Raw genomic sequence first — 27,793 nt, forward strand, 5'->3', positions numbered from 1 at the left:
GCCTGTGCAATGCCCCGGCGACTTTCGAGAGGCTGATGGAGAGGGTGCTGGCATCGGTCCCGTGGAACCAGTGTGTGCTGTATCTGGACGATTTGCTGGTTCCAGGCCTTGACGAACCTCCAGTTCCAGAACCGTGCTGGCCTGAGGCTCAACCCCCGCAAGTGCGAGCTCCTGCGGCGGGAGGTGACCTTCCTGGGACATGTTGTTGGACCGCGATGGGTGGCTACAGACCCAGGTAAGGTCGCTGCAGTGAGGGGTTGGCTGACTCCCCGCGACGTTGCAGAGCTGCGCAGCTTTCTGGGGTTGGCTTCGTATTACTGGAAGTTCGTCCGGGACTTTGCCAGCATCGCAAGGGCTGCCGTTTCGACTGGGACTCAGGCTGTGAGATAGCGTTCGGCTGGTTAGGTGAAGCTTACATGCTGGCCTACCCCGACTCGCGGTTACCGTATGTCCTAGATACTGACGCGAGTAACTCGGAGGTGGGTGCGGTGTTGGCGCAGGAGAGGCCAGATGGAGAGCTTGTAGTTGCCTACTATAGTCGGGCTTTGACTAGGGCTGAACGGAACTACTGCGTGACCCGTCACGAGCTGCTGGTGGTGATGGCAGCGGTCCGCCACTTCAGGCCGTACCTGTTCGGGACCCGGTTCCAGCTGAGGACCGACCATGCATCCCTCACTTGGCTGCTCCACTTTAAGGAGCCGGAGGGGCAGATGGTGCGATGGATAGAGGTCCTGCAGGAATATGACTTCACTGTTGTGAACCGTGCGGGGTCTCACCATCTCAATGCCGACGCTCTCTCGCGGCACCCCTGCGAGGCCGCGGAACGCCACCACTGCGCCCGGCAGGAGCAGCGTGAGGAGGCTGTCCGCACCGTGGCAGAGGCGAGCACCGCGGCCATTGCCCTGGAGGGGCCGCTGGGGGTGGGCCTGCCAGACCTGGCGCAGCGTCAGGCAGCTGAACCTGACGTGGGGCCGGTGCTCCGCTGGAAGGCAGCAGGAGTGCGGCCTATGCAAGAGGAGCTTGCCCCACACCCAAAGTCCGTCGAGTCCCTCTGCGCCCTGTGGGAGGCCTTGGAGGTAAAGGACGGGGTGCTGCGCCAGGGGTGGCGGGTACCCTCCAGTGGCGAGATACGGTGACAGCTGGTGGTGCCACAGTCGCTCCGCGCGGCTGTGCTCAGAGCGGTGCACGGCCAGCCGGGCGTGGGGCATTTCGGCTGTAAAAAAACAGTAGACGAGTAGCGTCTCCGAGGCCATTTTTATTGGGGTCTTTGCCACCGGGACGTGGAGCGGTGTGCATGGCGCAGAAAGGTCCCCTCTCCAACAACACCAGGTAGGGGCTCCTATGGGGCGGGTGTGGGTGGACGTTTTGGGCCGAGGCCAGAAACCGCTATGTCCTGGTAGCAATGGACTATTTCACGAAGTGGCCGGAGGCCTATGCCCTCCCGGACCAGATTGCCCCCACGGTGGCCGATGCACTACTGGAGGGGATGTTTGCCAGGCTGGGGGTGCCGGAGGAGTTACACAGTGACCAGGGGCGTATCTTCAAGTCCCAGGTCTTCGCCAGAGTGTGCCAGTGCCTGGGGATCTCTAAGACTCAGACCACCCCGCTGCATCCCCAGAGCAACGGGTTTGTGGAGCGGTTTAATCGGATGCTCGCCACCCAGCTGGCCTCCCTGGTGTCCTGGCATCAACGGGACTGGGACCGCCACCTCCCCCTCGAGCTCTAGGCTTATCCAGGAATCTACCGGGTGTACCCTGGCCTCACTCATGCTGGGCCGGGAAATGCAAACCCTGGTGGACCTGGTCTTCGGCCCGCCGCCCGGAGACGAGTCGGCACCACCAGCTGGACTGGACTACGAGTAGGACCTGCAGCAGAGGATGCGGCGGGTGCACAGCTTTACCCGGACCCATCTGACTCAGGCGGGAGTCCGGCAGAACTACGACCTGCGCTGCAGGGGGCCTGCCTTCCAGCCCTGGGACTTGGTTTGGGTGTACAGCCCGCTCCGCCGCAAAGGCCTCAGCCCTAAGCTGGCGCCTTTGTGGGAGGGGGCCGCTGAGGTCCTCGGGGTGGTAGGCAAGGTCTGCTACCGGGGGAGAGTGATGGTTCTGCACCGAGACCCCTACCGGGACCGGGAGGAGGAGCCCCGCGGGGAGGCTCCGGAGGAGCAGCCAGGGCCAGAGCCGGCCGACAATGGGTGTGACGGTGGGCCGCCGGCCACCACCGCTTCGTAACAGCTGCTCACGCAGAGTTCCACAGCCTTTAGCAGAGTATGAGTATAGCCTGAGGGGGTGTTCGATGTCGGCGGGACGCCAGACGCTTCAGGTGGGGACAGTGTAACCCCCCTGGCCCGGTGGTGAGGAGGAAGTGCACCTAGGCACTCATGGTACCATGTAGCCTTATAAGTGTATAGCCTGTTGTTAAGTAATTACCACCCTAACGATGTGAACGTGCTCCATCAGTCTCCTCATGTGTCTGTATGTCCTGTGTTTGGTTTTGTGTGGTTTCGATAAAAGAATAAAGCTGTCGCTTGGTTAACTATCACGTCGCCACTTGACCTTTTCCTGAGGGAACCTGAAAACAGTACAATATTAAAGCATGAACCCTTGACGATTTTCTTGATACGTTTTATGTGCTCGTTTGTATTGTATGTATTTTTGTTGTTCAAATTAAAAGTAAAAGACACAACTTTCCGGATGCGGCTGCTGTAAAAATAAAATGACATCAAGGGTGCTGTACGCAGAGGTCTGAAACCTGCTCCACAGAAGATCTTTATCCAGAGGTGTTAAAGAAATCGAGATCTCGCCATGAGAGGGGAAGCATCTCAGAAAAAGCAGGTGCAGTCAGTTCCACGGTCATAACGCCACTAAGTCGGGCGACAAGAGCAAAACCCACCCGGCTTCCTCCGGGCAAGTAATGAGACAAAGAGACAGCACACAGCAGGTAGTGTGGCCGTGCGGTCTAAGGCGCTGGATTAAGGCTCCAGTCTCTCTGGGGGCGTGGGTTCGAATCCCACCGCTGCCAGGTGCTTCTGTTGAGACCCCCTTTCAGCTGGCTTCAGACGAAAGGGAGGGAACTGCTTTTTGGCAGTCTCTCGAGAAACTAAGCAAAGTGTTTAAAGATACTTTCTCAGCTTGACATCAAGGCACAAAACAAAAACCTTCTTGCGTCCTCTCAACCCAAAAGCGCTTTGCCACTTTTTCCGTTATGCAGGGAACGACGTCTGCCCAGATCACTTTTGTGTCAATGCAAATCGTAGTGTGCCCTCCGTTTTAATGTTGGCTGTGCTGGCGTGCTGCTTCTGTCTGTGAAACTTGAATGTTCTGCTTCTTCACACCAAATCGTTGGCGGGGGTTGAGCTTGTTAAATCTTTGCGCATAGCGCTCCTTTGGAAGTACTTTGTCCAAGTTCAAAAGCGATCATGGGATTTACTTCATGCATGCAAAAAGCATGCCTCGCACAACACCTCTACATACCCGACCACCACTGCATCATACAGCTGCCAGGGCACCTCACCGTGTCAGGCCACCACTGTGTCACACATATTTCAGCGCGATATATTTTATGGATATTATGGAATATAATGGATGGATATCTTAGTTATCTTTCTAGTTCACAGGTTTGCATGCATAATTTAATTTTGAAAGCCACTGAGACATCAAGTACTACTGTTGTATTTATGAAAAAGAAACAAAACAAAAAACATACTAACAACTGTGCCATCCTACTCCTTAGTTAATACATTTTATTATTCATAAACAGTTAACATTGTTAGCAAAATATTTTGAATTATATTTAACCCTATTTTTTCTTTAGTTTTGTATTTAACTTATTATATGATAGTCAGACTTAATGTATATTGGAACAATGAAAATATATTTTTACAAGATTTTACATTAAGCACTTAAAATTAATATGGTTAATAATAGTAAACTGTAACATTCTGTAACAAGATCGGTTAAACTGCGAAGAAAATGCTTTCAGAGAAAATGTTTCAGGTGTGAAGAACATAGATCTCCAATGCAATTTCAACCAAACCTGTTCCCACACACCCTGCCCCCACTACCATTAGAATATACACAAACATTTTAGCGTTTCATTCTGAGCAGAAGACCCTCACACCTGAAGAGTGCTGGCTGTGACGAATTAAACCGGTTTTACAGGTTTCAATCACAGACCATGTGACATGGGAGTCAGGAAACTAACACACAGCGCCACCGGATTTGATAACGCTATAAAAACGCTATAAAATAATGTGACTTGGCACAGAACAAGTTTACAGCACAGTACAAAAATAAATGCTGACCATGACTTTAGAAGCATAAATTGCCTTACACTCAATTTAAACACAAGCTGTCTTTAGCCCTCTAAGCTGGTTCATACAGAAATGTAGAGATCCAGGCTCAGAACACACAGCTTCATTAGCGAATACATATGCAGGACAACTAGAGAAGACGTTTTACAGAGGATGGATTTTTAGAAACATCCCATCAGTGACATCACTGAAGTCAACTCCTAGGTACTGTAACTGTCGTGTGGATAGTTTCACAAGAATCAGACAAAGGTTTAAGCATCGCTTGTTCTAGATAAAACTGCAAAAAAAAACCAACAACCAATAATTAACTTCTTTGCGGCTCTGTTTGCCCAAATCATATATTCACAACGTGAAATCTAGAAAATAATATTACGTAACCAAAATCCGCAATATGGAAACAGAACCTGTGTAATTGTTGATAGATGATGTACACGTAACATTTTTTCAAGACAAAATACAACATTTAAAAAATGACTTGTATGTACTTGATATCTCTAATCAATCCACGGGTCCCAGCACAAAACGAAACTAAAACACATACCGTTTCGCGCTTCTTATTAGTTGCTCAAAAGTAATTTGACCGTATGAAATGCATAATATAAACCTAGAAACATATACGTGAACAGTACTTAAGCACTGTAGTATCGGTGTTAAGACATACCTTTCAAGTACTGTAAATCAAGTTAAAAATATCTCAAGACCGATTCTGGTCATAATGAAACCATGTTTCGTGTATGTTTTCTTTTTCATCTTGAAATAACTCATTTCTAAATACCTTTTTCACTGTTAACATCTTGCAGCAACTCTGCGACAAAATATACACTCTGACAGTTCATCCTGCTACCAACATTAAATAAAACAAATCTTAAGATTTCTATATTTATGTCTTTATTTAGTGGTTTCATTAGTGACAAAGGCTAAATTTTCTTGGAAAAATGTCTTTTATGTGTTGCGGAAAAAACTGACTTGCTTTAACAAAATATGTTTACAAATCCTTTCACCTGGCATTTTCGTAGTTAGAAATTATGGAACGCTCTGTTAAAAGCAAGGAAGTTTTTATGTCCGTTGCAGTTCTTTTGCAACATGAATTTAATTATATCGTTATTAATTTCTTGAGATACGCGATTCCATATTATATTCCCTTTTAATCAAATTCTAAAAGTATGCTTGTTGACTCCGGTATCACGTTAGTTAAAGACTTCGAAGCTTACAATGTTTAGGGAGAAATGGAATACTGGTGTGTATTTTTTTCTTTAAAGTACCGAGACCAGCCATATACTGTATGTTTATGTTCCAAAATTAATATAGTTTATGGCCTTCACACGCGTTACAGTATGCTCCTATTCTTTTTATGCTCAGCTACTAAGATTTCCCTTCAGTGGTAAAATTAGATATGAATATTCAATACTTAAACGGGCACAGTTAAGACATTAAATATACATATACATACTGTATACAGTACAGTTTGCATACGGTAATATGTTTATGTTACGCGATTAAAAAATAAATAAAAAAAAATAAATAAATAAAAATGCACCAGCTGGATTTGAACACACAACCTGCCAGGTGGTAGTCATGCACCTAGACCAGTAAGCTACAAGACAGCTCGCGTGAACAGGCAGGCGAAACAGCCCTACAGAGCCCTGTCGCAGTACATGGATATAATCATACCGTTATTAAATTCTTGAGATACGCGATTCCATATTATATTCCCTTTTAATCAAATTCTAAAAGTATGCTTGTTGACTCCGGTATCACGTTAGTTAAAGACTTCGAAGCTTACAATGTTTAGGGAGAAATGGAATACTGGTGTGTATTTTTTTCTTTAAAGTACCAAGACCAGCTATATACTGTATGTTTATGTTCCAAAATTAATATCGTTTATGGCCTTCACACGCGTTACAGTATGCTCCTATTCTTTTTATGCTCAGCTACTAAGATTTCCCTTCAGTGGTAAAATTCAATATCTACAACGGGCACAGTAAAGACGTTTACAGTAAGTCTTTCTACGACAGACCAACGGACCACGAGTGCCCCTGTCGGTCAACCAATCACGCACCGCGGTATTTTGCGTCATCGCGCGTCACGATGCACGAAGCCGTAGCCAATTACCTCCGGTATGTGTCTGTACCGCGCACTTTGAATGGCTGCATCTGTAAGGAGATTGGAAAATATAAGAAACGTCTGAAACGTATAAGTACAGTACAGGTGGACGTAAAAGTAGTTAGATAAACAGTTTTTGTATTTTTATACAATTAGTTGCAATAGTGGAAACAATTTGGATTTTTTCGAATGTCTCGAAACCAGACATGCTGAAACGCTGTAGGTTTAGAATCGAGACTGGGGAGAATAACATCTTGTGAGAAGATCTGTTTACCTAACGATTAGATCCTGTAAATCCCTTGTAGCCTCCCTAAGTCTGTCCCAGTCCAGTGGATAAAAATGTACTGTTAATGGAGTGTTGGTTTCTCTGTTAGGGGATACTGGAGCACTACTGTCATGCTTGTTTCACTCCTCTGTTCAACAGTGTGCTATAGAGTAATGTATATGGGGAGACGGCAGGAAGCCACAGGAGTATTGGGGCAGCAAGTGTTACTTGCCGAGTACCAGATTTTAATGGGTGGTTTTATCCCAGATCTATTGGGTTGGAATATTATGCATTACAAAGAATGACTATCCAGAACAGGGTATCACGTGGCTTCAACTGACTGTGATCACTCAGTATGTTGATGGTATTCTGAGTGCTTCCCCTGACGAGGAAACCCACAAGTCTGAGTTGCTTCAGCTTTAGAGTGTCTAATATTAAGCAGTTATAATAAGGCCCTTTTGTGTCGAGCATTGTGGAATTTTAACAGGGCCAGGGTGCAATGTTTTTACGGGGTGAGCACAACTTTTAACAGATCTGCTTAAGGGGGGAGTGCAGTACAAGGACAAGATTGCCTTGGTTCCAGCAGCAAAAGCCGCCTGTAATAATTTGAAACAAGCTCTCTTACAGGTGCTGAGACTGGGGTTTCCTCAGATGGATCAACCATTCCTTTATATGTAAGTGTGGACAAAGGGTTACTGTATATGTTTATAATGTATGTATTTGTTGCATGTAGGCCACAATTCTGGATGGCTATGGAGAAATAGGATTCTCTCACAACGGCAGGGACTCCAGTTAAGAATACTGGGCTTGTCTCTGAACTGATTTGTAGTTTTACAGCTGCCGACAGAAGCAGCTTGAGTAAGGTGTAAATAATACAATAAATAAAGAATTCCAGTAACTCAAGGTAACAACCATGCAGATGCAGATGCCTGTGAATCCTCTATTGGGGAAAAGGGAGAATTCAGGTTGAGGCCTTTAATAGATGTTTTGTAGTGGTTAGAACAAATGTGTAATGAATGTGGGGTTGTATGATGATGGGATTTGGGCTGTCATACCAAGTGTATGACAAAGATGATCCCGTGGTATGGACTGACCTGCCCCTTGGATACTGATCTAGGGGCATACTACACTGGGAAGGTGTGCCAGGCTGTAATTGCCTCACTAGTGGTAAGTTGGAAGTCACATTGCCCCCATCACCCACAGTCTAAAAGACAAACTAAGTTGACATATCAACTGAAGGAACACCATGGGTAGATGCTCTATCTGCAGTCCTGTGCGGTTTGCGGGCTGGAGCAAACAGAACTGTGAGACTGAGCCCATTTGAGATCATCACAGGCAGCCAAAGAAACTCCCTGGAGGCCAAGTTTGGCTAACGCACTGATGAATTAACTAACTCTCTATTAAAGTATTGTAGGTTTGTTAACTGAAGCGGTGCACAGGGCTCGTGAACAGGTGCCGGACGCTTGGGGACCTCCAGTAGAGGGGAAACACGACTGGATACCTGGCGAGTGGGTGTAGGTGAAGAAGAGATACCCTGCCAGACGTTGCAATCCTGCTGGGAGGGACCATATCAAGTGCCACCAACTACTGACTGTGCCATCTGAGTGACAGGATGAGATCGCTGGATCCGCGTATCGCACTTTCACCGACCCACGGCACCAGAGACTGAGTGAACAGAAAGAAGGATGTTGTTACCGTTTCTGTGTCTGATGTTTCCTAAGACCAACAGTGTGCTTGTTAGGCCTGAGGAGCATTACTGGGGATATGGTATCAATACATTCCGGGTGTTGGCATATCTATAAGCCAAAAAATTATAATCGGAGTTGGGTCAGTTTGCTGTTCCAAGATCCTGACGATAGATCTCCACATGGCTGAGGTCTGCGTTTGGGTCCTGGAGTAGGACTTTATGTATTTGTAGGATTAGGGTTGTTTTATATGTATAATTGTAACTATCACTTGTACAAAAACATCAATAACATCTTGTTGTAACTGTGGAACACACAATGTGATGGTAATGCATGCCTGTACATCTAAAAAGGAAAGATCTGCCCTGACATTGTATGTGTAAAAATAGGCAGTCCTGACGTATGCCATATTTTATAAGGGGGGAATGAAGTAAGAGATAAGATGTAAAAAGGGTTAACTTAAGTCAGTTCTGCCTGAAAATTAGACTTCTAAGCAACAGGGGTTTATGGCAGGAAAGGGGGTTAACTGATAAGGATGCGAACAAGGAACCCCCTGGGGGCATAATCTTAAACTGACCATTTGGCCAGGGCCTCTTAACTGGCCAAATACCATGACCCCCCCCCTTACCATAACATTGAATGACGTCTGAAGCAGCAAGCAAGGACTATATAACCTAAAAGTTTGTACCGGCACATCGAACAATACTTCGGTTTTGTTGTTTCTTGCGGGAAACAAGACGTCGGCTTTATTGTTCCTTGCATGCAATAAACTCATCTGTTTTACTTCATCTTGGGATCAAGAACCTTATTCCTTCTGTTACAACAGTACCAAACGCACGTTTCTTCTGTAACCGGAGCCGATCATTTGCAATTGGGCTGTGCCGACAGACCAGGACGAGCTCTGTCGGCTCAAAAGCAGCGCAGGACCTGCAAGTACAACAGAAAGATTAGCATCCAGCGGGGGCCTCTTAGTGAGCCCAAGATCTCATCAAGAATTGGCTCCAGCAACAGGGCTGGGCGCATTGTTCGATTCTCCGACCACTCTCGGTGTAAACAAGTCCCTCCTGGTCTCTGCTTGAATTGCACTTTCCTGCGTTTGCTTTGGTGTAACTGGCTTCCCCTGCATGGGCGAATGTGAAGAAGATCCTTAGTAAGTCATTGAAGAAACCCGAGAAGAGTTCAGAGTGGCCTCTGTCGTTCATCAACGATCCAGTTAGGCAGTACTCCTCTGTAAAACGCTGTTCGTTCACATCGATTGGCTTTTTTTTGCCTTCATTCGTGCAAGTAGTGAAAGCAGACGCCCCTGTTTTGCCGTGACCCGGATTCGAACCAGGGTTGTTGCGGCCACAACGCAAAGTACTGACCACTATACGATCACAGCAAGTTACCAATACACACATGGCAGGGCGGAAAAGGCTGTGCTCTCTTCGTGTGACATAATTCGGAAAAGTCCTGACGTTGCATTTCAACTGAGCCCCAGTATACATCGAACCTTCGACACTCTGAGTGACAACTCTCTTGCGTGTTTTCTCATATTTATGTAGTTTGCTTGCATGATGCCCGGAACAGCGGGGTTGTGCGTTCCCATATGGTCTAGCGGTTAGGATTCCTGGTTTTCACCCTGGTTTTACCTTCTGCTTTCCAAAAGATCAGCACCGTGTACGAAGGAGCCGCATTAAAACTACTTGAACGTGCAAAACGTGCGAGTAGAGGGGGCGCTTGTTTCCAGCTGAAACTTCTCGCGTGTGAGACGAGCTGATCATCGCTGCAGGAGGTGGGAGGGTTACTGTGGTAGACAGGGCTGACCTTCGGCTATAGGACTTATACTCTCCGAGATGATATTTGCACCTTCTGGAGAGGCGATTTTCTCTACTTCAGTAGCCCGATTTCGTCGATTGCGTGGAGAGGGCTGTAGAATGTGGCGCCGCCTTTCCTGCTCCGTCCATGACAGGCGTGCTGGTCTCTGGAGAGAGAGCACGGTCCATCAGCGCACTCCAATAAAAGCACTGGAAGCAGCTGAATCGCATTGGCGAAGCTCAGCACTGGGCCGCTGGGCACATCTTACCACCGTTTCCGTAGTGTAGTGGTTATCACGTTCGTCTCACATGAGAAAGGTCCCCGGTTCGAAACCGGCGGGAAAAACAACAGACTTCTTTTGTCTCCACGCATAAAAGGGGATTGGGGATTCGCCTAGCGCTGTGATCGAACAGACCCACTCACCTCTTAGTGTGGCGGGATCTGCACAGTGCATGTCGCAGCGCTTCCTGCTTTCACTTCAATGTGCTTCCTGATGTCGAGACGTGTGCCGTGTGGAGGCTCTGAAAGCGAGAGCAATGAAAAGGTTTACGACGCTGTGAAAGAAAACAGAGAAGTGAAAGGCAGTCCTTTCTCTAAGGAGGTAAAAGAAAAGCTACTACCCGTCGGGGAATCAAACCCCAGTCTCCCGCGTGACAGGCGGGGATACTTGCCACTGAAGAAAGATGTGAAGACGGGGGTTTGAATTTAATCCTTTCTGTATGAGGTTTAGACTTCTAAGTCACAAGCTGGGGTTTATGGTAGGAAAGGGGGTTAACTGATAAGGATTCCAGATGCAAGCTAGGAACCCCCCTGTGTGTAATCTTAAACTGACTATTTGGCCAGGACCTCGTAAACTGGCCAAATACCATGATTCCCCCTCTTTACCATCAGACCGAGTGACGTCAGAAACGGAGAAGAAGATACTATATAACCCAAAAGTTTGTACCGGTACGGGGAACAATACTTCGGTTTTGATGTTTCTTGCGGGAAACAAGACTTCGGCTTTATTGTTCCTTGCATGCAATAAACTCATCTGTTTTACTTCATCTCAGGATCAAGAACCTTATTCCTTCTTTTACAACACTTTCATTGATCTGGTAAGAGTCATTTTCCTGGTCAGTAATAAAATAGTGAAAATGACAGTAGAATCTTGCACAACAATGTATCAAGCTGAGATTTTTTTTCTCTCTAGCAATGATTTAGAATGACATTTTAGAGCACTACAGCTGTGAGCTTTTGAAAGGAAGTACATTGTGTTTCCACAACATACTTATACAAATAATGTTTCCATGGTGATGGAACTGTAGAAATAATGTGCAGGTCAGAGATCAGTGTCTTCACATCCCCTCTCCAGGGAGAAAATCCTGCTGCAGTGGTGTTGCGGTAGAGGGAGGGGATAGAAAAGAGGTGCGCAGTGCCCAGGGAGCTGTTATCAGCAGGGAAGCAGAAGTGCCAGATAAGAATTTGACCTCCACCTAAATTTATGTCTGAATAACATTATATACAGATGCAGCTTCTCAGAACACATGGTATTTCTTCTAGATATGGTAAAAGTTGTGCCGTGCCTTATGCATTTCACTGGCCAAAGACAATCAATAGGTTGCACTTAGATGTTATTAAAACGATTACTTCATTCAATCTGTTTCTCTAATGTGCATGTTTAAATCCATTTAATATTGAATATTAATATGACATTTTACAACTAAGGCTAAATTTTGGTAGCTAAAAATAAAAACAGAAGTACTGTATAGCACAATTGTGTTTTGATTTGAACCATTGTTTGCATCTCAATAATCCATTCGTCCTCGAAAGAAGCAAAGACAGAAATGTTTTGAGTCTCACAAAGATCCTGTTCTCAAACCAAAAGAAAGGTTTAATGTGATCCCGCTAGAAAAAAAGTCAAATTCCATCTGAAATGATGTCCCCTCAAACATTTTGTAATATCTCTGGAAGTTTGTACAGTAGAAGCCTGGTTAAATGCTTAAATTCAAACTAAACAAGACTATTGGAATGAGATTTGATGTCGAACTGGGATTGAAATAAATCGGAACACTGCACTTCATTGTGCTTTCTGTATGACAAAAGTTGTGCTCTCTGTGTTTTTGATAACTCAGCTGTTAGAGTGGAAGACCGTAGTAGAAACAGCTGGGAATGCTCAGGCCTCTGGTTTGAATCTGGCTGGAAGAAAGGTGCTTTTTATGTTCTTTAATCAAAAAGTGAAAATAGCAAATTTGTCATTCACTTAAACATTCATCAAAAGCTGAGTGAAGCACAGCCTCTTGTTCTGAATTCTCATCACGTCTAGTTTTGACCTTTAAAATGTCGACTGCTCACTCTTCCTAACACAAAGAGCTGCAGGTAACAGTACCTATCGGGAGTTTAGTTCAGTGGTAGAGCACATGCCTCGCATCACTGTAACGTGTGCAGCCCTTTCTATAGACTGGATGAGTCTCCTGTTCCATCTCCAATTCTTTCTGCACATATCGCCTGTTTCACCACCGTTATCATTAGACTATGGCCCCTAATATGAGAATACTGTTCCAAAAGACTGTCTTAAATAGTAACGCTGAAAAGGGTAATGATAACAGTTTTTTTTATTAAGGTAACCTTACATTTGCTTGTATAGTATAATTTATTATCTGTACCCGCAAATCCCCAATATTACTGCTGTCTCCTGAGAAACACAAGTGTAGAGTCAAATCATATGAAATAATACAACAAATCTATTCAATTAACACCCAGATGTGACAGAACACTTTTAAGACTTATACCCCTTTAAATAAGTATTTCCTTAATTTTAGTTCTCTTCCCTCCATGGGATACCTGAAAATTCACTATAGCATAATAAAGGCTGTGCATGCATTACCTGTAATACAGCTACTAATAAAGATAACATTAAAGTTGATTATTAAGAAATTACGCTTTTATTAATAAAATATGTTTTGATAAAAGAAGTCTTCATAGAACCTAGGTAAATCCCTGTAGTAGTCTAACAACTCCAAAAAAGAAAAAAAAAACAGAACAACTTCAAAACAAAGAGAAAAAGAACATTAAAAACAAATCTGGGGAACAACAAAAACACAGAATCTAATGCGAGAGCTTTTCAAGTCTTCAGTACTCCATCGTGCTCCTCTCGTATCAGTAGACCTCTCTCATATATTTGTGTATTGGTCAGCTGGAGGTCCATTGCTGATGGTAATTTAAGTAGGGAGCTGTGTCACCATGTGTGGACTACATAGGAACAAGTAAAATTTTATTCCATGCTGAAAAGAGAAGCAAACAACGTTTGAGCTTTGGAGCCTTCTTTAGGTCTGACAAGGAACAAACCTTTACTTGTTCCTTTGATGTTAATTTAGACCTGATCTCCAGCAAATACTTAACAGGACCTAAACTGGTCAGTTAGTTTAAATAGTTGAAGATACAGGCCACACTGCTCCAGGTGAGGCTTGAACTCAATCTCAGCATGAGTTCAATCACACCACTGGAGCTGCAGAAGTCTCTTTTTACACAGACTAATGCAATTGGAATTTGTCACGAAACAAATGAGAACTGCAGCTGTGCACTTGAGACAGGATGCCACCGTATTAATTTTAACACTCCAGTCAAATAAGCAGACATGTCACTATTGCTAAATCGTTACAAAAGACGCCAACTAATGACCAGTTTTATTTTTAACACAACTTTACTGAAAGTTAAACTTATAAAATTACCTGAGCAAATAAATACAACAATTATGACCTTCTCAGCATTTTTTTAAATTAATAAATTTATTTATCCACGGTGTGCCTTGTGCTTACTTTTCAGAACTTTGATTTTCTCTCTCTCCTGTGTCAGTAGGAACTTACATTTCAAATTAAGTTCTTTAATCAGTTCCAATATCTTCCTTTCAAAGTAGGGAGGAGCAAGCTGGCGTGTTGTTTTGCCTGTGGGTATTCTTTATGACTATATCTTCTGACACCTGTGCACAATCCTACAACATTACAAGAGAAGCGCTATAACAGGAGTCATAAAAGTGCAAGAGGCCACATTGAACAATAATTCGGAATTGTAAAACAACTAACGCTTTGCTTGGCTGTCATTTGGTTTGTATACCAGTCCATCAAGAGCCAGCACCATCATCATCAGGTCATGTGCAGTCCTACACAACCTTGCGATTGACTGGAATGAGCTAAATTTTCCATCTCTATGGCATGCAGCACACTCTGGCTGTTTCAACACAGTCATTATTGGACCACAGTGCACTGTCTCTTCTGTCCTGTGGCTATCATAATCACTTTTAAGAAGCCAAGTTTTTTTCTTTAACATGTGCTTGGGTGCCACCCATTTCCTTATTATCCCTGCTTTCCACTGATAACCACAAATACAGAGACCCATCATAATAAAATACTTAGCAAATCTATTCAGTTGACTCCCAAATTTTATAGAACATATTAAAGGCTCCCACTCCATTTATATAACCATTTGCTCTGTTCTGTTCTCTTCACTTCCTAGCATATCTTAAAACTCACAGCTACTAGTAATGATTGACATTAAACATAAATAGTAAATGACACTTCTGTAAATACACACATTAATAAACTTCATTATTAATAAATATGGTATGAGTGTAAAGCAATTTTAATTAATATTCCAATACATTTCCAAGCAACGGATTATTTCCACTATATTTGGGAGCCTTCTAATGCAATCCTGCGTTACACCGAGTACGGTACTAAGCCATATGAAGACATAGTTTAAATTAGTCCGCTACTTTAGTTACTCTGGAGTGCTGCAGTTGTTACTTTGTGTTCATTGCAATTGAGAACAGGTTAAGTTCGGCACTGCGGACTAAGCACAGCAGCAAAGTTCGTTGCAATTGGACTTAAGGTGGAGCACAAGTTTAGATGGCATCTGCATTCTAAGCACGGGTTGAACTCCTGTTAGTATGCTACTTTCAGTTCGATGCAATTGACCCATAGAGTTTGCCCTAATAAGGTCTGAATGAAGCTTAGGCAGAGCCAACCCATTGCTTTTGTAACTTCCATTAATCTCTACCCATCTTCCCTCGCTCACTTTTGATCTTTCTAAGACAAGCATTTAACTGGAGTTCAGCCCAATGATACTGCTGAGAACCAGAGAAAAAAAAATATATATTGTAACGCCCTCACCTGGTGGTTAGGAGGAAGCGCCCCTAGGAGCTCATAGTACAGCTTGGCATGCTGGGAGTTGTAGCCAGGGAGAGTCTGAGGGTCAGCACGGTGACCAGCGGCTGACCCTACCTGTGTAAATAATGTCCTAGTAGTTCTAGTGCCCTGTGTAGTCTTATAAGTGTATAGCGTGTTGTTAAGTAATTACCACCCTAAAGATGTGTATGTGTTCCGTCAGTCTTCTCATGTGCGTGTATATGCTGTGTTTGGTTTTGTGGTTGTTAAAGAATAAAGCTGTTGCTTGGTTTGTTAATCGCGTCTCCACTGGTCCTTTGTTCTGAGAAAAACCTGTAAACGCTACATTGGTGTCAGAAGCGGGCAGGATGGACAAATCTTGGCAGACATTAGCCGATTCTGTATGGGCAGCGCACATAGGGAGCCTGAGCAACTCCTGGGTGCGACAGGTGGCCACAGCCCTTACCAGGGCTATCCAGTAGTGGTCCTGCCGGTAGAATTGGGGCGACTGCCTGCTACTCCCGCCCAGTGGATGCCCCAAAGAGAAGATACCCTCCCTGCCGGAGCTGACCAGCGATTCCCACACCGACGGAGGAGTCCAGCAAGGGGGAAGAGAAGCCAGCCCGTGCAGCAACCCCCGCGGAACAGCCCCGCACGCTGTTTTGCGACCGCAGCGGGAAGAGACGACACCGAGCCCGGTTCTGCTAGGCACCCAAACCTCGCACTCCGCGATCAGTGTCGGGAAACGGGAACGGGTCGACTCAGCGCGGGGACGGCCGCCCTTGAACACCTCAACCCCCTCTCCGGAGAGCGCTGTGAAGACCGGCACCCCTCACACCACTGTGGGGCGAGTCGGCTATAGCCTGTACCTCCAGTGCCGAATCGAATCGAGGAACAACCCTGCCTGGCCCTACTGAAGGCTAAGGACTGTGATGGGACAGCTCGCCGCAGTGCGGGGGAAACAGGAGCTTGCCTTTCGTCTAGGTGCAGCGATGGTGCGCCACCCCTGCTACCTCGCACCCATCCAGGAGGACTGCATTCTGGGGCTGGACCTACTGCAGCGAGTGGGGGCCAGTTTGGACTTGGGCCGGCAGGAGTTGGTGTGGCAGGGGGAGCAACTTCACCTGGTGGAGGGCAGGCCCGGCGAAGGCCGAGGGACGCGGGCTTGCCGGAGCCGGGGGAAAAAGAGTCAGTGGCGGCGGCGGCAGACCGGGCCTGTGAGCCGGGGAGCGAGCGTGCCGGATCCTGCCCCCGAGTCGGCTGGGGGGCCAGACAAGGCGGCAGCGGTTGCGTGGAGGCGAGGCGCGGCGTTGAGGACCTCTACCAACACGACATCGAGACTGGTGACCCTCTGCCATCCGCATCCCACCTGGACGCATGGCTCACGCCAAGCGGACCGCCGCCGAGGAAAAGATCCTGGAGATGGCCGCAGCAGGAGTGATTAAGCCCTCCGCGAGCCCTCGGCGCCAGCTGTACTGGTCCAAAAAAAAGAAGGCTCGTGGAGGTTCTGCGTAAACTACCGCAAGCTGAACGAGGTCACCTGGAACGATTCCTACCCCCTGACGAGGATAGACGATGCCAAGGACTACATCACCGGGTCGACCTGGTTCAGCTCCCTTGACCTCTGCTGTGGCTACTGGCAGGTACCACTCGCTCGAAGCCTCTGGCAGTTTACTGCCTTTGGCCTGTGCAATGCCCCGGCGACTTTCAAGAGGCTGATGGAGAGGGTGCTGGCATCGGTCCCGTGGAACCAGTGTATGCTGTATCTGCTGCGCAGCTTTCTGGGGTTGGCTTCGTATTACCGGAGGTTTGTCCGGGACTTTGCCAGCATCGCTCCCCCGCTGCACCGCCTCACCGACAAGGGCCGCCGTTTCGACTTGAACTCGGGCAGCGAGACGGCTTTCAGCCGGTTACGTGAAGCTCTGGTGGGGGTCCCCGTGCTGGCCTACCCCGATCCGTGGTTACCGTATATCCTGGATACGGACGCGAGTGTCTCAGAGTTGGACACGGTGTTGGCGCAGGAGGGGCCAGATGGGGAGCGGGTAGTTGCCTACTACAGTCGGGTTTTGAATAAGGCTGAACGGAACTACTGCGTGACCCGTCGTGAGCTGCTGGCGGCGATGGTGGCGGTCCGCCACTTCAGGCCGTGCCTGTTCAGGGCCCGATTCCGGTTGAGGACCGACCATGTGTCCCTCACCTGGCTGCTCCACTTTAAGGAGCCAGAGGGGCAGATGGTGTGATAGATGGAGGTCCTGCACGAGGGCTGTGCTCCGAGTGGTGCACGGCCAGAAGGGCTTGGGGCATTTCGGCTGTAAAAAAAACTTCTTATTGGGTCTTATTGGGGTTCTTGCCACCGGGACATGGAGCGGTATTGCCGAACGTGTGCGGTGCGCGTGGCCCAGAAGGAGCCCCCCTCCAACAACACCAGGTGGGGACTCCTATGGAGCAGGTGGTGGTTGACGTTTTGGGCCAGTTTCCACGCACTGAGGCTGGAAACTGCTATGTCCTGGTGGTGGTGGACTATTTTACAAAATGGCCGGGGGCCTATGCCCTCCCGGACCATAGTGCCCCCACCGTGGCCGATGCACTGCTGGAGGGGATGTTTGCCAGGCTAGGGGTGCCGGAGGAGTTACACAGTGACCAGGGGCGTAACTTCGAATCCCAGGTCTTCGCCAGAGTGTGCCAGCGCCTGGGGATCTCTAAGACGCGGACCACCCCGCTGGATCCCCAGAACGACAGGTTGGTGGACCGGTTCAATCGGACTTTAATTGGTTTGAAGAGTTCTGCTGTGTTTTTGTGGTTAAGGCGATGGACTTGAAGTCCATCGGGGTCTCCCCGCGCAGGTTCAAGTCCTGCCGACTACGACAATCTCCTTATGTCATCGTGTGCCTGCATAAAAATGGAAATGCACTGCTCTACTTTTAAAGCGCAAAATTGCTTGAAACCGCTGCCTTGGAAACAAATTCTTCAGCGTCCACGAATGACATTTCGCAGCTGAAAGCAGATAAGGATGCTTTTAGTGTTCGTGTGTCTTGTGCCCTACTTCCAGCCCTTGAAAACCTAATTAGTAAAGCTGAAAGAACCGACTCCATGGGTGTTGGTCGTGCACAAGGAGGAGCTGTGACAATAGCAGAGCAGGAGTGAGGATGGCGCAGATGGAAACTCGTTTTCATGCGCTCCTCTGGAAGGAATGAAAATAAAAGTTGAAACCCAAAACAGTAGTAGCCATAAGAGTAAATGCCTCCTAACAGCTAGCAAGCGCTCCTAGTTAGTGTCATGGTGTGTATCCCTGCCTGTCATGCGGGAAACTGGGGTTTGATTACCGACGGGGAAACAGGTAGCTTTTTTACAATCAGATTCCAATCTCTAATGCTGTGTGTGAGAGTTTGCGTAACTTTCCTTTTCTCACATTTTCTGACGACTATTCCAAATGGGCGCCCTGTCAACTCCTAATACTTTTCAAAAACATGCCTGCATGTTTGATTATTTTTATTTTTAAAAAGTTCAATATTGATCATAACTAAAGAAATTAATGATCACGAACCAAAAAAAGGGCTGAAGATGCGAGTCACTCTTGAATTAGAGCTGGGTGACACGGGCTTCTGTTCTGATATGGTTGTACGAGAAGCAAGAGGAATCTCTTCTCTCCTATGGAGCATGAGCTGAATCAGGAGTGAGACATTTCGCGTGTTCGTGCATATGTCAACGCATTAACCTACATCGTAAAACTAAAACTAAATTAAAAACTAACGTTAAGTTATCAGAGACATTAAATTATATACAAACAAGAGACAGGCAAAGTAATAATTCTACATTAAGTGTCCTAACTAATTGAAATGACCAAACTAATTGAAATGGTCTGATTCAGAGCCTGTGCAGTTTGTGTGGAATGACACCAGTACTGAACCCTCAGCACCGTACTGAGCACAAGTTGAGCTGCTCTCCATCTTTGCTACCCACGGGATTTCATTCCAATGGAGCTCAGAGAAGGAGCTGATCTCCAGACAGTAGTGTTAAGTTGTCTGCAGCCTCATGCGAATTTCGACAATTTACCCAAAGTGTTTTCTATAGCTTTAAGGTGCAGTTAATTTATATAAAGGAAGGTAAATCGTTTTAACGCAACAAAAGCCAGGCAGGAGTCAAACATACATTTTCCTGATCTGAAGTCAGTTGCGTTATCCATTATGCCATTGGTCTTACATCGCTCAATTGCACCATAGTGACCTCAGTGCCACTAATAGTAATACATACTGTATTTCTGATTGAGCGCTGAGTGCAAAGGTTGAATAAGCTTTGCTCCTGCCATCGATTCTGCGTGAAAAAACACAGCATTAAAGTTTCACAGACAAATGCAGCATTCCGACAAAACCAATTTTAAAAACAACTACGGCACACTACAATTCGCACTGACTCTGAAAAGTGATCACGGCAGATGTTGTTCCCTGCATAACGCTGAAGGGACCAAAGAGCATTGCTGTCGGGAAGACAAAATGAGGCTTTTTTCTGCCTTGATGTTAAGCTAACAAAGACTATCTTGAAACACCTAATTCAGTCTCTCAACAGACTGTCAAGCAAAGTTTTTACCCATTGAGCTCGCAATAGAAGGATGGTCTTAACCCACAAACACTTAGCAGCAGCGAAATTCAAACCTACCCCTGCGAAGAAATTGGAGCACAAACCCAGCACCTTAGACCACCCAGCCACACTCCCAACACCTTACTTTTTTCAGAGGACGCCGGGTTCAGCTCTTGGTGTCCGACGCTTGAAAACGACAGCACCTTCGTTTTCCGAGATGTTTCCTATCACTTCTTTGTCAGCTCTGAATATAGTTCTTCTTTGGAGCAGGCTTCAGACCTTTTATTTAATGTATAAAGGAGGGCGCATTCCTAAACGTGTAATTCCTGTTTTAGAAATGTTTTGGGCGGTGTGTTTTATATAGTATTCTGATTATATTCAAAATAACAGTATTCTGATTGTATTCTGTAGACCTGTGTAGCAATCGTACTGGATGTGACATGGATTCTGAAATGTTTCTTGAAAAGGTATTTAGGGTTGCTTGAATCTATAACAAAAAAAGTGACCCGAAACTTCCTACAGATGCAGCCATTCAAAATGGGTGGGGTATTTCACGGTATAAATTTTGAGCTTTTAAATTTAAACTGTGTATTACAGCATGTTAATCATCAGTCATTAAAAATTTGGTATATTTTATGAAAGCAAGATTGCTCAGTTGGACAAAAGTACACAACCTACCTTTATCAGAAATATTTATGCATCAAAGCCTTTACCGAAGATATTACTAATAGTATTAATAATGAATGACTTTGGACAAGCTGTAAACTCAAAGTATAATTTCTTTACCAAATTTGTACAAGCACTTGGAATCTGTCCAAGCCCTACTTTGTCAGGCATTCTCTTTTACTGCAACGGACATAAAAACTCCCTTGCTTTTAACAGGGCGTTTCATAATTTCTAACTACGAAAATTATTTAAACTGCGACACTTATCATTCAACCAGAGCTCAAAATATTTAATAATGTAACATGCCACTGCATGAACAAGGTTATACTGCTATTTCCTTAGATACGCGATTAAAAAATAATTTTTATTAAATTTTTAATAAAATGTTTTTGTTCACTCATAATCTGACAATTTCAGGAAGACTAAGGAAGGACTAAGGGAATTGTCATCTGTTGTGAAAGCTCTGTGAGCTCTGTGACTTTGAGACCACTTGTTATCCCAGGTTGTTTGAATTGCCACAATTCAAATAGAGAAAAAGAGCTGACTGACAAGATTTAAGATGTGGCTGTCAATGTTGGATTAAAAAAAACACATTGCCCGACATTAGTTGCATTGCTTGAAAAATAATTTTATTTCGAGAGACTGGATAAGTAATTCAAGTGTTTTTTTTAACTTCCTGAAAAACAAATAATAATTTAACTATATGTGCAAATGTTTTATGATATGTCGCTGTTGTGAATGTCTGTGGAGTGTATCTTATTTGCCTGTCTGTCCTGGCTGTGCTCTCTCTCTTGCTCGCCCTCCCCTTCTCTCTCTCTCTCAATTCAAGGTGCTTTATTAATAATAATAATAATAATAATAGCTTACACTTATATAGCGCTTTTCTGGACACTCCACTCAAAGCGCTTTACAGGTAATGGGGACTCCCCTCCACCACCACCAATGTGCAGCATCCACCTGGATGATGCGACGGCAGCCATAGTGCGCCAGAACGCTCACCACACATCAGCTATCAGTGGGGAGGAGAGCAGAGTAATGTAGCCAATTCATAGAGGGGGATTATTAGGAGGCCATGATTAGTAAGGGCCAATTGGAAATTTGGCCAGGACACCGGGGTTACACCCCTACTCTTTTCGAGAAGCGCCCTGGGATTTTTAATGACCACAGAGAGTCAGGACCTCGGTATTAGCATGACAGATTGGTACAATCAGTGTTGGGTATTTACTTTGCTTTGAGATGCCACTTTTAAAGGTGATATATAAAATCAAGGCTTTAACTTGCTTTAACTACGCAAGTCTGAGTTCTCGTGTCTGTCCTATCCGAACCCGAAAGTATTACAATATGTATCTTTATAGCAGGTGGTGTACAACTTTTTAGTATAGATTACACTTTTCTAAAATGTATTTAAAAAAAAAAATGATTACAATCTAATCTTTCCATGTTTGATCCCAGGATCCCAAGAAAAATAAATCTAAACGGGGAGAATGCTATGCTGAAAGTTTATTAAGATACTTAGAAGACAAAGATATCAATTTATGTTGCATTTGTCTGATTGTGAATCAAAAAACACATATATTTAAACCTGCGTTTGCGATTTAAATCAAAACGCGATTTAAATCAATATAAATGTTTATATTGTAACACATAGGTGACTATTCATTGTTATTAAAATGACTTAAATTCGATCATGTTGTGATATTTAGAAATATAAATTTGTTTGGTGCGAGTGAGGTTTTATTTAATCTCTGACCCAGGGAAATGTTTTATTTTTTCAAAGAAATGTTTGTTGAAAAAAAAGTCATGACTCCAGCAGGATTCAAACACACAGCATGTGAGGTAGGAGTCAGGAGCCTAACCCACAGTGCCACCGGCAAGGTCACATGCAGAGTGCTGAAAAAGCACTACAGAAACATTATCAACAGACAATGTACAGCATGTACTATTCTTGTGTTGCGGTACATGAATATAATTATATCGTTATTAATTTCTTTAGATACGCAATTCCATATTATATTCCCTTTTAATCAAATTCTAAAAGTATGCTTGTTGACTCCAGTATCACATTAGTTAAAGACTTCGAAGCTTAAAATGTTTAGGGAGAAATGGAATACTGGTGTGTATTTTTTATTTAAAGTACAGAGACCAGCCATATACTGTATGTTTATGTTCCAAAATTAATATCGTTTATGGCCTTCACACGCGTTACAGTATGCTCCTATTCTTTTTATGCTCAGGTACTAAGATTTCCCTTCAGTGGTAAAATTCCATATGAATATTCAATGCTAAAATGGGCACAGTAAAGACATTTACTGTAAATCTTTCTACGACCGACCAACGGACTACGAGTGCCCCTGTCGGTCAACCAATCACGTACCGCGGTATTTTGCGTCATCGCGAGTCACAATGCGTGACGCCGTAGCCAATTACCTCCGGTACGTGTCTGTACCGCGCACTTTGAATGGCTGCATCTGTACCTTCCAATCACTGATGTCGCTCTCCCTAAACCTTAACGTGATGTTTTGCAGATGTGCAGTGTGCCTTTACTCCTGTATTAAAAACAACCTCTGTTGTCGGGCGGAGTTGAAGGAGAACTAACTGCACAGAAAAAGTATGTAACGATAAAATGTTTCTACACTTCAGAATGTCCCTTTAAATCCCTGCTCACACACGTCGGTGTGGGGAGCGGGCAGGTAGAGAGCTTTTCCAGAAACTCATGATGTTTCTCATGGGGTGTTACCTGCAGTAGTATCTCTCTCCACGCCTTTGGAAAGAAAAGAGTGGCTCCAGTGCAGGGTAAGGTCAGAACAGCTGGTCTGATTGTCTTAGAAAACAAGAAACTAAAATCAACAGGGAAATTGAACAATACAGAAATCAGCACAGTATACAATAGGAAGCAAGCAAACAAAATGCTCAGCAAAAATCGTAGTTGAGTAAATTGGTGTAAAAAAAAATATTTGTAAGCAAAGGAGAGCCGGTGCTGCGTGTGAAACACATCAATAGTTCAGCATTTCTGAAACGTTTAATTGAATTGAAGAAATCCTCTCCTTAAACTTCAAAAAAGGATTATCTGTGGAGCCAGCAGGCGTAACACTGCAGTTGCCCGTTTCTCACAGGTGTTTGAAGTTGTGGATAACATTTAGTTAAACCTAATAACTGGTTGGGCCACCCTTAGAAGCAACAACTGCAATCAAGCGTTTGCGATAACTGGCAATGAGTCTTTTACAAAGCTGTGGAGGAATTTTGGCCCACTCATCTTTGCAGAATTGTTGTAATTCAGCCACATTGGAGGGTTTTCGAGCCTTAACCGCTTTTTTAAGGTCATGCCACAACATCTCAATCGGATTCAGGTCAGGACTTTGACTAGGCCACTCCAAAGTCTTCATTTTGTTTTTCTTAAGCCATTCAGAGGTGGACTTGCTGGTGTGTTTTGAACTTGAACTTGAACTTTATTGCCATATGTAACCGGTACTGGTACAATGGAATTCTTACTTACAGAAAGTCTCTTGATTGTAAAACAAGTGTAAAAAACAAGACAAAGTGCAAACAGTGCATCAAGGCAATGTACAAACAAACAATAGACAACGTGCAAGTAAACATGTAGATAGTTTGAATGTAAACAATACAGACGTGTAAACAATGACTGGAGATGTGCAATAGATAAGAAATCATAAAGAGGTAGATGGTGATGGTGTAGGTGTGGTCCGAGGGGGATGGCTAAATGTGTTCGCCAGTCTCACTGCTTGAGGATAGAAGGTATTGAAGAATCTAGTGGTAAGTGTCCGTATGCTCTTATATCTCTTGCCTGAGGGCAGTGGGGTGAAGAGCTCATGCCCGGGGTGGTGACTGTCCTCTGTGATGGCCAGAATTCTACCATGGCAGCGGTCCTCATAGAGCTGTTTAATCTCGGTGAGACCGCAGCCGATGATCTTCTGGGCCATATTGACCATTCTCTGTAGTGCCTTTCTTTCTCGCGAAGAGGTGTTACCATACCACACAGTGATCCCGTTGGTGAGGACGCTCTCGATGGTGCAGCGGTAGAAGTTCACGAAATAAAGGTGCTGCTGAGCCTTCTTCATGATAGAGTCAGTGTTCACAGTCCAGGTTAGATCTTTAATATGAATTCCCAAAAACCTAAAGCTGGTGACTGTTTCCACTTCCGTTCCATCAATACTGAGTGGGCTGTGAGGGTATGGCCTGTGTCTCCGAAAATCCACTATTAGCTCTTTCATTTTCTTTATGTTCAAGTCCAGGTTATTGCTATGACACCACCTAAGCAGCTGTACAACTTCATCCCTGTAAGTAGACTTGTCATCATCACTGATCAGTCCTATTATAGTGGTGTCATCGGCAAACTTAATGATGCGGTTGTTGCTGTGTCTTGCTGTGCAGTCGTGAGTAAATAGGGAGTACAACCTTGGACTCAGACAGCAGCCTTTTGGGGTTCCAGTGCTCAGGGTGAGTGGTGTTGATGTTTTATTGCCTATCCGCACCACCTGTGGTCTCTCGATAAGAAAGTCCAGCAGCCAGTTGCAGACAGAGTTGCACAGACCTAATCCCCTGAGCTTTGTCACCAGTTGACTGGGTATGATGGAACTGAATGCTAAACTGTAGTCCACAAACAGCATTCTCACATACGAGTTCTTAGTGTCCAGTTGTTCCAAGGTTGTATGCAAAGCCAGGGAAACAGCATCATCCACTGATCTGTTGTTCTGGTAGGCGAACTGCAAGGGGTCCAGGGACTCTGTGATGGAGGAGTTGATGTGTGACAACACCAGCTTCTCCAGGCATTTCATCACCACAGATGTTAATGCTACTGGGCAGTAATCATTCAGGCATGTCACTTTTATCTTTTTGGGGGTTGGAACAATAGTGTTTTTTTTAAAGCAGATGGGGACCATGGACTGTGACAGGGAGGAGTTAAAGATGTCCGTAAACACTGTGGTCAGCTGGGCTGCACATGTCCTCAGGACGTGAGGTGGTATCCCATCAGGCCCTGCAGCCTTACGGATTTTCACCCTGCTCAGAGTCTTCTGCACGTCCTGCTCTGAGAGTTTCAGAACAAACTCGCCCTGCACACTTGCTGTCTTCTCAGCATTGCCCGTGTTCAGAGCATCAAAGCGGGCATAGAATTTGCCCACTTTGGATCATTGTCTTGCTGCAGAACCCAAGTGCACTTCAGCTTGAGGTCACGAACAGATGGCCGGACATTCTCCTTCAGGATTTTTTGGTAGACAGCAGAATTCATGGTTCCATTTACCACAGCAAGTCTTCCAGGTCCTGAAGCAGCAAAACAGCCCCAGACCATCACACTACCACCACCATATTTTACTGTTGGTATGATGTTCCTTTTCTGAAATGCTGTGTTACTTTTACGCCAGATGTAATGGGACACACCTTCCAAAAAGTTCAACTTTTGTCTTGTCAGTCCACAGAGTATTTTCCCAAAAGTCTTGGGGGTCATCAAGATGTTTTCTGGCTCATCAGTGGTTTTCGTCTTGGAATTCTGCCATGCAGGCCATTTTTGCCCAGTCTCTTTCTTATAGTGGAGTCATGAACACTGATCTTAACTGAGGCAAGTGAAGCCTGCAGTTCTTTGGATGTTGTTGTGGGGTTTTTTGTGACCTCTTGGATGAGTCGTCGCTGTGCTCTTGGGGTAATTTTGGTCTTTAGAAATGGCTTTATAAACTTTTCCAGACTGATAAATCTCAATCACTTTTTCACACAGGGCCATGTAGGTTTGGATTTTTTTTTCCCCTTAATAATAAAAACCTTCATTTAAAAACTGCATTTTGTGTTTACTTGTGTTATCTTTGTCTAATATTTCAATTTGTTTGATGATCTGAAACTTTCAGTGTGACAAACATGCAAAAAAATAAGAAATCAGGAAGGGGGCAAACACTTTTTCACACAGCTGGCTCTGTGGCGCAATGGAGAGCGCATTGGACTTCTAGGCCTTGATAGAATGAAGTCATTCAAAGGTTGTGGGTTCGAGTCCCACCAGAGTCATGTGTCATTTTTATTGAACCTTTCGAAATCCTCTAGGGATTGGTGTTGATCAAGTCAAATACAGGACTTCTTAAGAGTCCACAGTTGAAAATGAACCAGCAGCCACAAGAAAGAAATTAGCACTGGACTGTGATCACATCACTCCTGCCCTGGAGTCCTTGCACTGGCTTCCTGTCAACTTCAAAATCCTCAAGCTCACCTATAAGGCTCTCCATGGCTTAGCACCTCAGTACCTGTCTGGGTTATCGCCCTACTCCCCACCTCACAACCTCCGCTCTTCTAATTGTGTTTTCCTATCTGTCCCCCAGTCCATCTACATTCTATGGGTGACAGGGCCTTCTCGTGTTTTGCCCCAAAGCTCTGGATCTTTATCCCCAAGGATATCAGATAGTCACCTTCTCTAAACTCCTTCAAATCCAGACTCAAAACCCTCTTCTTTAGAAGAGCCTTTAATGAACTATTCTTTACCTCTCTGTTCCTACTGTATTTAATACCACCATCTATTGTCTCCTCTAACTGTGTATTCTCATCCTGCTTATCTAGTGTATTTTTTTAACTTTATTGTTGTCATTCTGTAAAGTGCTTTGAAAACCCACCTTTAAAGGCGCTATATAATGTAAAGATTATTATTATTATTATTAATAATGAACAGTGCATTTAACACTGAGCACATGCGGTCCTTCTTTGCAAAGGATTGCAAAGGTTGGGAATTAGCTTTTCACTTGTGTTGTTGAAGACCGTATCCTGGCTGTGTTGCAGGAAATGTCTGGATGCCATCACCATCACCGGATCAAGGAGAGGATCAGGGTTTTGGGAAGTCTTTTTGATGCCTGACACTGTGTGTTTCCTGGTTGTAACGGGTGTCATTCTGGACCTAAACAACAGAGAACACCATTGAAATCGCTGAACTGCCTAGCGGACACTTTGTTGCCTTCTTCTGACCTGTAATTCATGCGATTCTCTGAAAACATGGCACGTTGTATCTGTGCTACCTTTATGGAGGGTGACCACACTCATAAGGATCATAGATTCGATCACAAGCATCTAAAAACGAGAATGAGAAAATGACATCACGCTATAAGGCTGAATGGCATGAATTCTCCTGTTCCTTCTGCAGCAAATGTGAGTTTTTTTGCTTCTTAACACTGAGATAGTTGGAGATATTTGGCAGCTGTGGGATTCCAACTCAACCCTCAAAGAGACTGGAGCTTTAATCCAGCTCTAAACTAAAAACTGGGTGACT

At 44.8% G+C, this 27,793-nt stretch overlaps 2 non-coding genes and 1 pseudogene across 2 annotated transcripts; 2 read left to right on the forward strand and 1 right to left on the reverse strand.

Moving 5' to 3' along the window:
- Positions 1–440: 440 nt before the first annotated feature.
- Positions 441–1,253, reverse strand: LOC148637634 (uncharacterized; annotated as a pseudogene).
- Positions 1,254–2,939: 1,686 nt separating this feature from the next.
- Positions 2,940–3,021, forward strand: trnal-aag (transfer RNA leucine (anticodon AAG)). Its single transcript has one exon. It is a non-coding gene; the product is annotated as a tRNA-Leu (tRNA).
- A 23,436-nt stretch (positions 3,022–26,457) lies between these two features.
- On the forward strand, positions 26,458–26,550 carry trnar-ucu (transfer RNA arginine (anticodon UCU)). The gene is made up of 2 exons: positions 26,458–26,494; positions 26,515–26,550. It is a non-coding gene; the product is annotated as a tRNA-Arg (tRNA).
- Positions 26,551–27,793: the final 1,243 nt, after the last annotated feature.

The sequence above is a fragment of the Lepisosteus platostomus genome, unplaced genomic scaffold (assembly GCF_059453375.1).
Source record: "Lepisosteus platostomus isolate fLepPlt1 unplaced genomic scaffold, fLepPlt1.hap1 Scaffold_112_H1, whole genome shotgun sequence".
Lineage (NCBI taxonomy): Eukaryota > Metazoa > Chordata > Actinopteri > Semionotiformes > Lepisosteidae > Lepisosteus > Lepisosteus platostomus.